The following is a 16,860-nucleotide window of genomic DNA, read 5'->3' on the forward strand; positions in this document are numbered from 1 at the left end:
ATTATTTGCCTATAGTTTGTAACTGCTCTTTCTTAAATTGTATTCTACAAAGTATACGTGTGTCATCTTGTACGTCTATTTAACTCACGAACAATTTGCGATCGAATTCCTTTTGTGATGTTGTTTCAGCTACAAATAACGAATAACAGTTGTGACAATATAGGTGGCTTTAGGTATAACGCGTAGCGCAGAAATCTTTAATATATGCGATGATATTTTTATTCACCGCATTGCCTAAACGAACATGTTTAAAGAGACGAAATGAAAACAAATATGCATGTCTTCGGACACGAACAGTAATCGTGGTGCCATCACCATTTTATTTTAATTAAATTTTCCTATGTCGTGGGCTAATGTCTCGACACAAAGGAAAGACCCTTAGGTTTGCAATATGCAGCATAGTTTTCCCGAAAAAAGAAAACAAGAACGCCTATCACTAAAGAAAACACCGTTTTTTGTCGTTTCAAAAAGTTGCACATTTGGAGGCCTGCTGCTTGCGCACTAAAATTTTGTCATCCATTGTTTTTTACTCACCAAATCAACATAACTTTTATTTGTATAAGAAGTATTAAAGGCTTGTTTCATTGATTCAGTTGATTTAGTAAAAAATCGCAAACTTTGCTTCAGGAGCAACGCGCTACAAAAATGTTAATTTTCGACCTTACATACTGGCGTAATGCGTTACGTTATTCGCAGTAAAACATTCTGTGTTTATTACGCAGGTTATATTGTTATTTTAAGGCAGAATCTGGAGCTCTATGCTGGTATGTGTGTTCTTTGTAACACCTTCAAAATTATTATGCTGGAAAGAGATTTGCTTATGATTATAATTATAAAAAATTACACATTGAAAAATGACCTTCAAAATTATATGAAGGAAAGAAGCCAACAGTCGGCGAGGCCGAGGAAAGCGTTGGGGCTGGTACTTTTGTCTTTTTTTTTTAATGTTTACTTGGATAACCACAGAAATTATTAATGTAATCTGATTAGGGGAAAGATAATTAAACACAAAGTAGAAGAAAAAACAACGTGCCGATGGTGGGAACCGAACCCACGACCTCCGAATATTGCGTCCGGTGCTCTTCCAACTGAGCTACATCGGCCGCTGTCCCCCCTGCTACTTTCTTGGGTATTTATGTTGTCCATATACGAACCTTGAGAGTGTTCACCGGCGCCACCCTCAACCATAGCGGTGGACGTGGAACGGCCTTTGTTACCGCCAGCGTCACATAGAACGTGATCAAGAGCGAGGGCGAAAGCTGTGCTAGAACCCTGTTACGCTACCTATGGCTTCAAGACTGCCAGAACCGAGACCTCCGTACGCTACAAGCAGATCAATTAAGGGGAAATGAGGGTGCTCGTTGTAATACATGAAGGAAAGAAGCGAATAGTCAGCGAGGCCGAGGAAAGCGTTGGGGATTGTACTTTTATGTCTTTTTTTTTTTAATGTTTACTTGGATAATCACAGAAATTATTAATGTAATCTGATTAGGGGAAAGATAATTAAACACAAAGTAGAAGAAAAAACAACGTGCTGATGGTGGGAACCGAACCCACGACCTCCGAATATCGCGATTATCCAAGTAAACATTAAAAAAATAGAAAACATAAAAGTACCATCCCTAACGCTTTCCTCGGCCTCGCCGACTGTTGGCTTCTTTCCTTCATGTGTTATAACGAGCACCTTCATTCCTCCTTAATTGATCTGCTTGTAGCGTACGGGGGTCTCGGTTCTGGCAGTCTTGAAGCCATAGGTAGCGTAAGAGGGTTCTAGCACAGCTTTCGCCCTCGCTCTTGATCACGTTCTATGTGACGCTGGCGGTAACAAAGGACGTTCCACGTCTGCCGCTATGGTTGAGGGTGGCGCTGGTGAACACTCTCAAGGTTCGTATACAGACAACATAAATACCCAAGAAAGTAGCAGGGGGGACAGCGGCCGATGTAGCTCAGTTGGAAGAGCACCGGACGCGATATTCGGAGGTCGTGGGTTCAGTTCCCACCATCGGCACGTTGTTTTTTCTTCTACTTTGTGTTTAATTATGTTTCCCCTAATCAGATTACATTAATAATTTCTGTGATTATCCAAGTAAACATTAAAAAAAAAGACATAAAAGTACCATCCCCAACGCTTTCCTCGGCCTCGCCGACTGTTGGCTTCTTTCCTTCATGTATTATAACGAGCACCCTCATTTCCCCTTCAAAATTATAGTATTGTTAGTTATGGTCATTAATAAACTTGATTGAATACTACTGCACCTAGCAATAAAAAAAGAGTGCAGGACAGAGAAAAAGTTCAGCCTTCACTTGCGTTTTGTCATGAATTTGACAGAAATAGGGAATAATTCAATTTTATGCCGACAAGCAGAAAAAGGGTTTATAAGCTCTGACAAGGCTTTAAATTTTACAAGACTGTAACTAAATTCAGCAAATACTAAATTGAAGATTTGATGCCTACTCCATGAGGTGGAGCCATATAAGCACATCTATAGAATAAAAACAGGCATTTTTATGTTTCTAATAATTCATTTTGCAGAATTGAATATATTTACTGACTCGTATTAACAAAGTAGTTTGCATTGTTTCCAGAGATTTTGATACAAATCGATGTTGTGGCAGTTTCTTCAATTCTAATCAGTTTTCCTTATTTTACCATTTTTTTTTAAATTTTGCCCGATTTCAATATAATATGCAGAAAAAAACATATCTAGAGCTTAAAATTTTTTTAGAAATAAAGAATGGAACCTTGATAATCTAGAGATAGTTTCAGTGCCACAATATTATTGGATCTTGCAAGAATGCAGACTGAATTTGGCCATTATCAGGACAAGCACTCGGTTTAATATTCAACGTTATATTTTTAAACAATATAACGCAACACATTTTAGTCCGTGATATTTTTGAGGCACTGAAGATTCTTGACTGGGATTTGAATGAAAATCGAATATGATCCTTTTTTTATTTGCAGCAAATTTACACTTTACTGCTGTTTTCGAATTTTGGGCAATTTTGATAAGTTGTGGAGAACACACCTTGCGGTCTGGAGCTGCAAAAATTGCTTGGAATTAAGAACATGCGTTAGGAAGTGAAAACATATTTAGTGCAACCAACCTAAGCATCATATTCCAGTATATAAGATTAAAAATGAATATTTTTGCAGCCCATTGCTCTTGAAGCAAAGTTTGCGATTTTTAATAACTCGACTGCAAAAACAAGACGGGTTTCTAATAGTGTTTGTAAATGTAAAACCTGCATATATTTAGTGAGTAAAACATACATGACAAAATCGTGGTATCCAAACTTGCAACATTTTGAAATGACAAAAACAGCGTTTAATTTCTACCTCTAAAGATATACCGTACAATTTTTTTGTTTTCAAGGAAACTACGCCGTATCTTGCAAAGCTAAGGTTAATTCCTTTGTTTCTGATATTTGCCCATCACATACAAAAATTTAATTGGAAACTAAAGATGGTCATGGGACCTCGATTATAATTCTTATCTAAGGCACCCATATATACGCTGTGGGAAAGCCGCTATCAAGGGCTTATTTTTAAAATTACATATTTCGAACGGTTGTGCCATCTAAGAAAATTTGAAAGCTAGGCGCACCTTCGGTGTCTCCAGCCCTCACTTTCTGTTACAGCTGCATTTGCGAAGCTGAATTAATACGTTGAGTACTTTATTTTAGCCACGTATATTGCACTGTTGCGTGTCAATTTTAAGAAAGGCCGCAGTGACGCGATTCTCGTAGTATTTGTAAGTGAAATCTGTAAAGCTTACAAATCTACCCATTAAGATGCTCTCACGCAGATTTTATGCATGGTACATTACACCTGCTGTGTCCGATAGCTTGAGACAAGGGTTAGAAATAAACCATTGGAAACAGGCGATGGAAACCGGGGGTGCATTGCTGGCAGCCACTTCGCACAGCGCAGTACATTTTTATTTTCTGCATAGGAAAGTGAGGTTATTCTCTCCAAGTACTAAATATTCACTTTAGACAATAAATAGGACTTACAGAGTCGGCGAGCACGTTCGGAAACCCCTGTTTCAATATTTGCGGTTAGAAACCTCATGTAACTTTTTATTCGTCTGCAGAAAAATTCCGGGTTATGTAAATACCGAAACCGTTACCAGCCCATTCGCGCACCTCAATTGCGCTGCTCTCAACATGATTTTGAGCGGACGAAACAACCTGCCGCTATGATGGCTGGCCCCATGCATGAGTAAGGGTGATATGCTGGCAATGGTTGCTTCACGTCAGCCCTTTGGCACACATGAAGGTGCGAGTTACAGTGAGCGCGCCGAACTTTGCAATGCGGATAACGACTACAAAGCGGTAAGGATATAAATGAGTGTGAAATGGGTTTTACTGAGGGTTCAACAGAATATAGTCCTCTGTAAGCTGCATGGCGAAAGCACAGGAACACAGTCCGTCTAGGCACAAACCAGCGAGCTCGAGCAGCGCAGCGGCACTTCGTTGTTCTCTTCCTCGTGTTTCGTGACATCTGCTCTTCGTTCACTACAATTTCCCGGGAGCGAAGAGGAGCCACCCTGGCGACCTATGGTGAGGGCAAGACGAGCGGGTCGTAGTATGTTTTGAGGCGGCTCACGTGCACAGTTTCGCGGCCGCGAGGACGCATGTCCGAAGAGGGAGTGAGTGGCTCCACGATATAATTTACAGGGGAGGTTTGGTGAACGATGTGGTAGGGGCCGTGGTATTCAGTTCGAAATTTCGATGACAATCCCGGTGGGGTGCCAGGAACCCAGAGCCAAACGAGGGACCCTGTAGGGAAAACATGTGGCGTCTGATCTTTGTCGTGACGATGCTTTTGGCGGCCTTGAGATTCCGATGTTAAACTGCGGGCCAGCTGGCGACATTCCTCCGCATGCTTTACAGCGTCAGAAAGTGGAGTCCACTCGGAGGAGTCTGGACGATATGGTAATATAGTGTCCATCGTGGACAAAGCCTCACGCCCATAAAGGAGGAAGAAAGGGCTAAATCCAGTGGTTGACTGCGTGGCGGTGTTGTACGCGTACGTCACGAAAGGAAGAACAGCGTCCCAGTTAGTCTGATCGGCGGCAACGTACATCGTGAGCACATTTCCAAGAGTATGATTGAAGCGCTCAGTCAGCCCGTTAGTTTGAGGGTGATAGGCTGTGGTGGTTCGATGTATGATGCGACATTCGGCCAGTAGAGCTTCAACGACATTGGAAAGGAAGACTCGGCCTCTGTCACTGAGCAGCTCACGCGGCGCGCCGTGGCAAAGGACAAAATGATGAAACAAGAACAGGGCGACCTCACGGGCAGTAGCGGCAGGTAGGGCAGCGGTCTCCGCATATGGGGTGAGGTGGTCGATACCGATGATAATCCAGCGGTTCCCAGAGACCGTGCAGGGAAGTGGCCCGTAAAGATCAACGCCAATGCGATCAAAAGGACGGGCCGGGCATGGAAGGGGTTGTAAGGGGCCAGAAGCACGAGGTGTGGATGGCTTGCGGCGCTGACAGGCGATGCAGGACCGGACATATTTGCGAATATAACCGTACATTCCGCGCTAATAGTAGCGTTGAGAAATTCTTTGAAACGTCTTGACTACACCAGGATGGGCACACTGAGGATCGGCATGGAAAGGGGCGCAAATTTCATGTCGTAAATGGCGGGGAATGACGAGAACCCACCGTCGACCATCAGTCATATCATTGTGGCGGTAGAGAAAACCATCTCGTAGGGCAAAGTGTGGTGCTTGACGGCGTAAAGTCCGAGAAGGCGCAGCGTTGGAAGAAGTGGACATGATGTCGATAAGAGATGCGAGCCACGGGTCTTTGCGCTGCTCCGCAGGCATATCTGCGATGGTTAGAGTCGAGAGGACGGGATCAGCTGCCGTGGAGCAAGCAGGTTCGCTGGATAGGGGAGAACGAGACAGAGCGTCGGTGTCCATGTGTTTACGGCCAGAACGATATACAACTCGAATGCCAAATTCCTGAAGGCGGAGGGCCCATCTTGCGAGGTGGCCGGACGGGTCTTTAAGAGAGGACAGCCAACATAACGTGTGGTGGTCCGTGGCGACGTCAAACTGGCGACCGTACAAGTAGGGTCTGAATTTCGTTAGTGCCCACACAATTGCCAAACACTCCTTTTCTGCAACTGAGTAGTTGCATTCAGCTTTAGAGAGAACACGACTCGCGTAGGCGAAGACGTATTCCTGAAAGCCGTTTTTTCGTTGAGCCAAGACGGCTCCGAGGCCAATGCCACTCGCATCAGTATGGACCTCAGTGGGTGCGGTCGGGTCGTAGTGGCGAAGGATTGGTGGCGATGTCAAAAGATGGCGCAATGCGGTGAACGCTTCGTCGCACTCGGCTGACGAATCACTTAACTGACTGTTTCCCCCGAGTAGCTTCGTCAGGGGTGCAATAATAGAAGCAAAGTTCCGTATGAAGCGTCGAAAATACGAGCACAGACCTATGAAGCTTCGAAGTTGCTTGAGTGAGAACGGTTTAGGAAACTCTGCGACTGCGCGCAGCTTGGCCGGATCAGGACGAACACCTTCCTTAGAGACGATGTGACCCAAAATTGTCAACTGCTGGGCACCGAAGTGACAGTTCTTAAGATTCAATTGTAGGCCAGCGTCAGTAAGACAAACCAAAACTTGCCGCAAGTGCTCTAGGTGCGTAGCGAAGTCAGTGGAAAAGACAACAATGTCGTCCAAGTAGCAGAGGCAGATGTGCCACTTGAACTTCCGCAAGATGTTATCCATCATTATCTCGAATGTGGCGGGCGCATTGCACAGACCGTAGGGCATCACATTAAATTCATAAAGGCCATCCGTCATCACAAATGCGGTCTTAATCTCGGTCACAGGCGGCCATTGGTACTTGCCAGTAACCGGAACGTAAATCAAGGGATGAAAAGTACTCGGCACCTTGGAAGCAATCAAGAGCATCGTCTATACGCGGAAGGGGGTAATTGTCCTTGTGGGTAATTTTGTTGAAGCGTCTGTAATCGATACAAAAGCGAAACGAACCATCTTTCTTCTTGACTAACACCACTGGTGAACACCAGGGGCTTTGAGATGGACGGATCACACCACGTTGTAGCATGTCCTCAACTTGCTTATTGATCACGCGACGCTCTGCCGCTGACACACGATAGGGCGCTGTCGAAAAGGCGTTAGAGCCGGTCTGAATGTGATGCGCGACTGTGGAAGTGTGGCCGAGAGGTGTGTGGGCGGCGTCGAACGCGGAGCAAAACGTCTGTAAAAGGGCCGCAAGCTGTGTTCGGTAGGTGGAAGGAAGGGCGTCATCGATGGCGGTTCGGAAGGAGTCGTCTGGCAACGAATCAGGCGTCGAATCCGACTGCAGAGCATCAATGTAGTTACCACATTTGGTCTCGGAGGCATCCAGGTCAGAGAGAAGGTGGGCTGGTTCAATGGAACTGGGAGATTCCCCATGTAGCAAAGTAATCGGGCGCAGAGACGGATTGTAGATGAGTAGCTTCGTGAAGCCACCGTGAACATCGAGAACAGCAGACGACAGCGGCAGGTGCTTGCGGTGGATGAAGGATGCAGACGGCGTAAACAGAACACTAACGGCTGACACGGCAGGACACGAAAGAGGTACAAGGGCACAAGCTTCTGGAGCTACGTCGACATCTTCAGCGATGGTAAGCTTTTGAGGACACACTGAACGGTTTTCGTCGTGCAGTACGTCGCACAGTGCAGAAAATTCCACTTCAGCTCGGGCGCAATCGATCACGGCATTATTTTTAGACGAAGTCCCATCCAAGGATCACATCGTGAGAACAAGACGACAAAACTACGAACTCGACACTGTATAAAAGACCTTCAATGACGACACGCGCTGTACCGTCTGTTGCAGAAGTTTGCGGCCCAACGCGCCGGGCAGAGGAGCAGTATCGCTCCCGAGAGGCGGCGCTGCGCCCGCCGGCGCTGCCTGGTGACGTAGCTATAAATAGTGAGGAGGCTTGTTCTCTTCCCCTCATCCCGCGGCTGAGAGCAAAGATGTGCGATATCAACCGCGGGATGAGGAGAAGAGAACAAGCCTCCTCACTCTTTATAGCTACGTCACCAGGCAGCGCCGGCGGGCGCAGCGCCGCCTCTCGGGAGCGATACTGCTCCTCTGCCCGGCGCGTTGGGCCGCAAACTTCTGCAACAGACGGTACATGCTGCTAAAGGTGCAATCCTCTCTTCGCTGGCAGTGCGGAGCGACAAACCGTTAAATGGCGTTGTAACTTTTCGTAATCATCGGCAAAGTCGCTCATGAATCACAGACACTGCAGCACCTGTATCGACCAGCGCATGTACAGGCAGACCATCGATAGAGATTACTATAACGTTCGTGGGCAAAATATGAGGCCTTGAGCTTTTCGCAGAGCAAGCAGTTCTCGCCTCATGAACCGCGGAACTTAGTTTCCCTCATCAGCAGGGGGTGGTCGCCAGCTCATTGGTGACAGTGACCTGCGACGTGGAGAAGGAGAACGATGGGTCGTGTACGAACGCTGTTCGGCGTCGTATGCAGGTGAAGACGGAGCAGAATGAAGCAGCGGTGGGGAGTCCTCCAAAGACGCAGGCTCGGGACACGCAGCCATGTGGCGATGGCACCGACGAGCCACGTGTCCAGGGCAACCACAGTAGTAACTTGGGCGATTGTCCGAAGTGCGCTACGGGTTGTAATAGCGTGGAGTCGCAGGATGAAGCGGAGCCTTTTGAGGAAGCGGTGCATGGCGTAGGACAGGCTGCACGGGTGGTAACGGCTGAGGCGGAGGCCGCGCAGCTACTGCCGCGTAGGTCGAAGGGGCTGGGACAGAAGGTTGGCTATATTGTAGTGGTCCTCAGACGTATGTCAAGGGAGCGACAGCAGGAGCTTCAGGAAGCGTGGGAAGTACTGAGACTTGTTTGCGGATGACTTGCTGCAACTTTGGAACCAAAGGAGGGGAAGCGTCAGGACGATGGGGAACGAGGGATGTATTTTCGGGGTTTCCTATTGTACTGGGGAACAAAATGCAGACGTGAGGGTTCTTTATCGCAAATAATGAAACGTGGTTTGAGCCGGTACTCTTCAAAGTAGCAACACCATTTAATGTGTAAGTCATTAATCAGTAACTTGGGTAAATAATGTCAATTAAGGATTCCAAACAAAACCTTTTCTGTGGTGCTCAAGGTAGCTTCCAGTGATATGTATTTGGTTTCCTTCCCCTGCCTCAGAAATGTCTTTTTTCCCCCTTGGATCAAATTTGCTTACACAAGCAGTATATGTGTAAAAATATATCATCCGATGACTACACCACTGATCCCACTGAAGGTCCTTATAAATGCTTGAGTGACAGCCTTTTATCACTTTAACAGGCTAGAAAATTCACATGAATACGGAGTGAAGGCTGATATTTTCTTTCGTATATTTTCTAGGATGCCTGAGGAGAGGCAGCGTGTACCTGAGTGACGTCCTCTCCAGGAAGACCGCGGCAGCAGTCAAGCGATGGCTCGTAACAGTGAAGTAATGGGACGGCAGGCACAACGAGCAGGGAAACGTGGCATCCTTAACTCAGCCTAGAAGCTGAATGCCAGAATAAATTGCTGTGAAGCCTCACAAACTTAGTAAGCTGTAAGTGCAATTTTGTATTAGGAGGGCTTTGAGCCTTTCGAATATTTAAGAAAGACCAATAAAAAGTGCTGTTTAAACCTACATTTGTCGATGCACAGGCTTTTTTAAGCTACATACGTATGGGTTGCTTTTCACCTGCCCGGCGAACAGCATTGCTGATGCCACAAAGTTAGAGCCCGCTTGGAGGAGAAGATGCGCATCTCAAAATGCTGCCGCAGCACTAATTTTCAGCAACAATAGCACTGCGGACGTTTTAATGGGTAAACGATAGGCCATGGATGAGTAGATCACTAATTACACATGGATAGGCCACTGAGCAGCGTGTACTGCCGAAGTAGTTGGGCCATGTGGGTAAGCCAGCGCCCATGCATGACCCTAGCGCGGCAGTAGGCTGGCCAAGTCGGCAATACTCATTGGCCCGAGGTCTACTGCCGATGGTGGATAAACCACCGGCCAGCGAGTACCACCGACGAGGTTGGGCCATGTGTGGATAAGCCATGGCCCATGCATGACCCAAGTGCGGCAGTAGGCTGGCCAAGTCGGCAAGCCATGGCCCATGCATGACCCTAGCGTGGCGGTAGGCTGGCCAAGTCGGCCATACTCGTTGGCCCGAGCTCGATTGCCAATGATTGGCCATTCTTAGGCCATTGTCAATCCCCGACCTTGGGCTGAGGTTGGTCGCCTAGGTTGGCCCGGTGAGTTTCAGTCGGCCATATTGCCAAGGTCCGAGCGCGGGCCGACCATAGGCTTGCCGCTTGGGGTGCCACTTCTACGTTTCGTCCATACCTATACGGCCGACAATTCAAGGTGGTAAGCGACCATCACCCGCTCTGCTGGCTGGCTAGTATGATAGATCCCTCCGGCCGCCTTGCCAGATGGAGCCTACGACTTCAAAAATTTGACTTGACTGTAGTCTATAAGTCGGGCCGGAAGCATTCCGGCGCAGACTGCTTATCCCGCGCTCCCGTCGATTCTCCCCCGAAGGACGACGCCGACGACGCCTCTTTGAACCGGTAAACGCTAGTAGTTTCGCAGAACAATAGCAATCAGACCCTGAGCTGAAAGCGCTAGCCGATTACGTAGAAAGAATGACCGCTTCCCCTCCTAGTGTGTTCAGGCGACATGTATCTTCGTTCGCGTTAATCAATGGCCTCCTCGTGGAGAACGTCGCACCCAACAAGACTGCGCAACTTCTTGCAGTGCCTAAAAGCCTCCGGCAGGAAATTCTGCAGGCGTTGCATGATGAGCCCAAAGCAGGCAATCTCTGATTTGCACGCACGTTGCGTCGAATCCAGGAGAAGTACTACTGGCCGCGACTGACTGCCGAAGTTGCCCACTACGTGAAGACACGTCGTAGGTGCCAACGACGCAAGACGCCGCCTATCAGACCAGCAGGACTACTATACCCGATTCCGCCCTCAGACCTGTCCTTTCAACAAAATTGGATGGATCTCTTCGGCCCTTTTCCAGCATCGCCTATGGGTAACAAGTAGATCATCGTGGCCACTTACTACCTTACCCGTTAAGCCGAAGCAAAGCACTACCGAATGGTACCACGACAGAAGTCACCAAACTTTTTCTCGAACAAATTCTTTTGCGACACGGCGCCCCAGAAATGCTCATCACGGACAGGGGAACGGCGTTTACGGCAGAGTTGACGCAAGCCATCCTAGAATACAGTCATACAAGCCATCGATGAACAACTGCGTATCATCCCCAGACCAATGGCCTTACGGAGCGCCGGAACAAAACGATCGCGGACATGATTGCCATTTACGTTGGCGCTGAACACAAGACCTGGGATGCCATCTTGCCGTACGTGATATTCGCGTATAACACGGCAGTGCAGGAGACGGCCAGAGCAACCCTGTTCAAGCTTTTGTACGGCAGGGAGCCCACGACGACGCTCGAAGCAATGCTGCCGCGCGTAACCAACGAGGACAACCTTGACGTCGCCGCCTACCTGCAGCTTGCAGAGGAAGCCCGAGGACTCGCACGGATGCGTATTAAAGACCAACAGCGTACCGACAGCCGACGATACAACTTACGACAACGCCACGCAGAGTACAATGCAGGAGAACAAGTGTGGGTTTGGACACCAATTCACCGTCGCGAACTAAGTGAAAAGTGGTTGCGTCGATATTTTGGGCCGTTCAAAATCATTCGCCGCGTCGGACCGCTGGACTATGAAGTCACTCCCGATGGAACGTGAGCATCACAACGGCGACGCGAACGCCCAGAAATTGTACATGTCGTACGACTGAAGCCATATAACGCGCGTTAATGAAACTGTGGTGTTTAAACTTTCATTGTTTATGTTTGAGTTGCTTTGTTTTAGAACATCGAGGCAATGTTTTTTTACGGGGGGAGTAATGTAGCGAAACCTTCAAAACTGTATTTGTTGTTTCTTAACAGCGGCTGGCATACGGCCCTATCACTGATTCTGGATCGCGTATCAGTTCTGTATTCTTTGTTTGTTAACTCTCGATGTCGCGAGTCGCACCTTTATCAGTTCCGTTGTAGCGCAAGACGCACCGAGATCTGTCTCGAAGATTCCGGCCACACGTGTGCCTTTCTATTATGTTCCAGCTTGTGCTGGTAGCAGTTTGCGACGTTATCTAGATTGCTCTGAGCAGCTTTTAAATTGAGCGTTGACGAGTGTGAGGAGCATTCTTTGTTCGATGATCGACGGGCATGTTTGTTGCTATCGCCGCCGCCGAGTTGCTCAGTTCTTTTGAGGGCGCAAGTCAGCCCTATAAAGAGTTTCTTGAGTGCAATCCACGGGTCTTCATTTCTGTCATCGACCTTGTCGCCACCACTTGAAAATATGTATACTTCATTAGCATACGTACGTTGCCGAGCTCGACTATGAACATGCGCCTGTATGTCGCCTCCTGGTCTTTTTGTTGCGTTAGCAATACTGCCCCACGTTTCAGCCCGTCGCGTCGTTCTGGGAAAGGCCACGTTTGAACTTGACCCACAGCCGTGCTGAATACGGCTTTAACCATGCAAGGTCCTCGCAGGCTGATTCTAACATAACCATCCCATGTGAAACGAGAGACCCAAGTTGGCAGCTCCCGCTAGCCCCATATAAAGCCCTGCTCTAACTAAGCCGTATGGGCGTGCCTTATTGGCCTATAAGGGGAACGGGAATGCCACGGTTCCGGCAGGCAGATTTTGACATAACCGTTCCATGTGAAGCGAGAAACCAAGTCGGCAGCTCCTGCCAGCCCACATATAAAGTCATACTTTCACCACGCCGTATGAACGTGCCTTAGTGGCCTATAGGGGTAACCTGAATGCCAGGGTCCCAGCAGGCTGATTCTGACATAACCGCCCCACGTTAAACGAGAGGCCCAAGTATCGCTAACGCAGTTCAACCCGATTTAACCGGAGCTAAACCACAGCCAATGTTTTTTGTATACATGTAGCGCATGTAAAGCCAAAATGACGCTCAGTTGTGGATGTGTCGGGAAGCGACCGGAAAGTCCGATGTTGGAAGGAGATATATCACATAGCAACATGGAATGTAAGATCTATGACGCAAGGTAAACTGGATGTCGTCAAGCGAGAAATGGACAGATTGAACATTGATATCTTGGGTATCAGCGAGCTCAAGTGGACCTGAATGGGAGAATTTAACTCCGGCGACCATTATGTCTTTTATTGTGGGCACGAATCCAAGTGAAGGAATGGGGTCGCTCTCATAGTAAACAGAAGAATGCGCAAAGCAGAGCTAGGGTACAACCCCAAAAACGACGGAATGATTTCACTTCGGATCCAAGGTCACCCTTTCAAGATAACAATTATATAAGTCTATGCACCAACCGCTACTGCTGAAGAAGCTGACGTTGAGAGATATTATGCCGACCTGCAATGCATTTAGACCGCACTCCATCCTCAGACGTCGTTTTTCTGATAGGAGACTGGAATGCTAAGGTCGGGAGAGAAGAAATAGCCGGAATTACAGGCAAGTTCGGTCTTGGTGAGCCAAATGAAGCTGGGCAGAGGCTAGTAGAGTTTTGTCAAGAAAACAACCTGACCATAGCGAATACTCATTTTCAACAGCACAAGAGGCGCCTGTACACATGGACTTCACCGGACGGTCTGTACAAGAATCAGATCGATTATATTCTTTGCCGGCAGAGATGGAGAAGCGCTGTACAAGCAGTAAAAACAAGGCCTGGGGCCGATTGTGGCACCCTTCATCATCTTCTTGTTACCAAACTTAAGTTTCGATTGAGAAAAACGCAGAAAACTAGAAGGCCTTTAATGTATGATCTGGATTAAATTCCATCAGAGTATGCTGTGGAAGTGAGGAATCGATTTCAAGAATTAGATCTAAAAGACCGAGAGCCTGAAGAGATGTTGACTGATGTTCGTGATATAATACAAGAAGTTGCTACTAAGGTAGTTCCAAAGCAAAAGAAATGCAAGAAAGTAAACTGGTTATCTCAAGAGGCTTTGCAAATAGCTGAGGAAGGGAGGATGGCAAACGTTATGGGGGAAAGAGAGATACAAGGTTCTCAATGCAGATTTTCAGAAAATAGCAAGGAGAGATAAGAATGCCTTTCTGCGCATACAGTGCCAAGCAGTTTAGGACAACAGCCATTTGAGAAACACAAGAGCTCTGTATAAGACAATCAAAGATATCAAAGCAAGCTTCAGTGCTAAGCTGGGGGTGATAAAGGACAAACGAGGCAGGGACCTCACGGAAGCCTCAGAGATAAAGAAGAGGTGGCAGGAATACACAGAAGAACTGTACAAGAATTACCCGGATTTGCAAACCCGACATAAGATGATTGTGATTACTGAGCTCGAGCCGGGCATCCTGAAGAGTGAAGTTGAATGGGCCTTAGCCAGCCTTGCTAAGAACACAGCTAGCGGAATTGATGGCATTCCAGCGGAGTTGCTTCAAAACCTCAACCATGACGCTGTTAACATCCTGCATACTCCTATTGCAAAAACCAGCCTCTCCAGTTCGAAACCAGTAAAATTTTCGCGCTGGTTTTGCACTGGATCTGCTGGGCACGCTGGAGGTCTGCGATATTCGATGGCGCAGTAACGGGAAGACACTGTATGCACTGGTGCTATGGGAGAAAAACGCTGGGATTAGCCTTTTGGCGCTGGGTATGTCGCTAGCATCCGCGATGCACTGGGAGAAGCGCTGTATGTGCGCTGGCGCCGCACTGGTCCCAGTGCCCCAGTATAGCCGGTGCGGCCTGAGGCGTGAGCCTGAGTAGCATCCCTCAGGGGCCCACAGGGCAACAGCGTACTCGCAATCGACCATTGGGGCGCATATGAAAAATATGGTTCAAGCAAGCGCTTTTGCTGCGAAGTCGTTGCGCATGTATAAGAAAATAAAGACAGTATCTTTTTTCTAGAGTTTCCATGTTTAGATAGGTCGTTTCGAGCGTTTCGAGAGAGACCACGACCGCCGCGCTTCTATCGCATGACACACTGACTATTAACGCACAACTAAAGCTGGAATTGAATAATGTGGGCTACCATCCATAACCAACTTCACAGCTGATCTTAAGGGCACTCTAACACAATGGTTACTGCCAAAATGTTCAATTCGGGCTCAATCGCAGGCGAACTTAGCCTGCCCCACGGCCCATTATAAACAGCAGAAAGAAAAACTAAAACGAGGAAGAGTGTAGTTTACCGAGCGATGGGCCCATGAGAGAAAAAACAACATACAGCGCTTGTAATGCATAATATTTGGCGTGTTACTCAAGCTTTTGTGCTCCTACTTACTCTGGGTAAGAAGCATCCGTGCCCTCGGTCATCGCAACGCTTCCCGAAATGTTTACATACAAATAAGGTTTAGTTACACGCAATATAGGGTCATCGCTGCTGCGCTTGCCGGTATTGAAGCTTGGTCGCACTTTTTTCCTTGAAGGTTTGTACTAAAGCTCCGTGTTCAGCGAAAATTACGCCCACGGTAGCAGAGCACCACCGAAGAGCCGGCATTGGTAAATTTGCCTGCGATGTCAAACTCCACACGTTAAAATGATTCCAGTGCACAAAATATCGCGCATAGGCACCCAGAACTTTAGTTGCAAGTCGCGAGAGAAGCCAACAAGCTCCAATGATCAAGAAGTTGTAATTGTTAAAGCGGTAGCAATGGGGGGGGGGGGGGGGGGGGGCTGTAGACTGCGGAGCATGAAATCCCAACCTTATAAATGCGGGTCATGCCATAAAACGCAGAAATGTTGCGGAACTCTCCAGTTCCCGGCGTGGCCGAGTGGTTAGCGTGGTGAGCTAGTGATTGATATGTGCCTAGGGACTGAGTTCGAAGCGCGCTTGGTGCACTCATTTTGTTCCTTTTTTTCACTTTCTTTAGGTTTTTTATGTGCGTAACTTTTTCGTTATTTTTTGCTTTTTAATTTTTATCCCACATCTTTTTTTCTCCGGGCGAACAGTGCCGCCAGTGCGGAGCATCCCAATATGAGGCGTCCCAGTGCGGCCAGTTTCCAGCGTCATACTGGGACCACAATCAGGTATGGTGCAGGAGCGCTGTTACCCAGTGGCACTGGTTTTTGCAATAGGGACATTATCTTAGAAGATTTGGACAACCCTGCAGTGGCCACAGGATTGGAGGAGGTCAGTTTACATCCCCATTCCAAAGAAAGGCAGTGCTAAAGATTGTTCCAAATATCGCACGATCTCGCTTATTTCGCATGCTAGCAAGGTGATGTTGAAAATCCTCCAAGGTAGGCTGCAGCAGTATGTGGATCGGGAGCTTGCGGACGTGCAAGCTGGGTTTCGCAAGGGCAGAGGAACTAGAGACCAAATTTCCAACCTTCGCTGGATCATGAAAATAGCAAGAGAGTTCCTGATAGCCATCTACTTCTGCTTTATTGATTATGCGAAAGCGTTTGACTGCGTAGATCGCAGCAGATTGTGGCAAGCTCTCCAAGAGAAGGGAGAGCTTGCCACAATCTGCTGCAAATTTCTGCAATTTCTGTTGCAAATTTCTTGTCTATTTTATTAATGCGGCTGGTGCCGGCCATATTTTGATACAACGCTTAACATTTATTACGCCGAGTGAACGATCCTGAGAGTGCTTAACGAGCTACGTTCAGCGCCGTCGGCCAGGGGCGTATACTCTCGAAGGTTGTATTCATCGGTAGGCACACTATCGCCAATGCCTATATGACCTGCTGGTCTTGAAACTTGCTTTCGTGTGCGATGTGTACGTAGTTGAAACAGCTTGGCCAGCCACGCGCTTTACTTT

The 16,860-nt window shown here is 47.6% G+C and overlaps 1 non-coding gene across 1 annotated transcript; it reads right to left on the reverse strand.

Annotated features, from left to right (window-relative positions):
• Positions 1-1,030: 1,030 nt before the first annotated feature.
• TRNAL-CAA (transfer RNA leucine (anticodon CAA)) lies at positions 1,031-1,103 on the reverse strand. The gene has a single exon. It is a non-coding gene; the product is annotated as a tRNA-Leu (tRNA).
• Positions 1,104-16,860: the final 15,757 nt, after the last annotated feature.

The sequence above is a fragment of the Amblyomma maculatum genome, chromosome 10, assembly GCF_055883805.1.
Source record: "Amblyomma maculatum isolate TAMU_Amacu chromosome 10, ASM5588380v1, whole genome shotgun sequence".
In the NCBI taxonomy this organism is placed as follows: Eukaryota; Metazoa; Arthropoda; class Arachnida; order Ixodida; family Ixodidae; genus Amblyomma; species Amblyomma maculatum.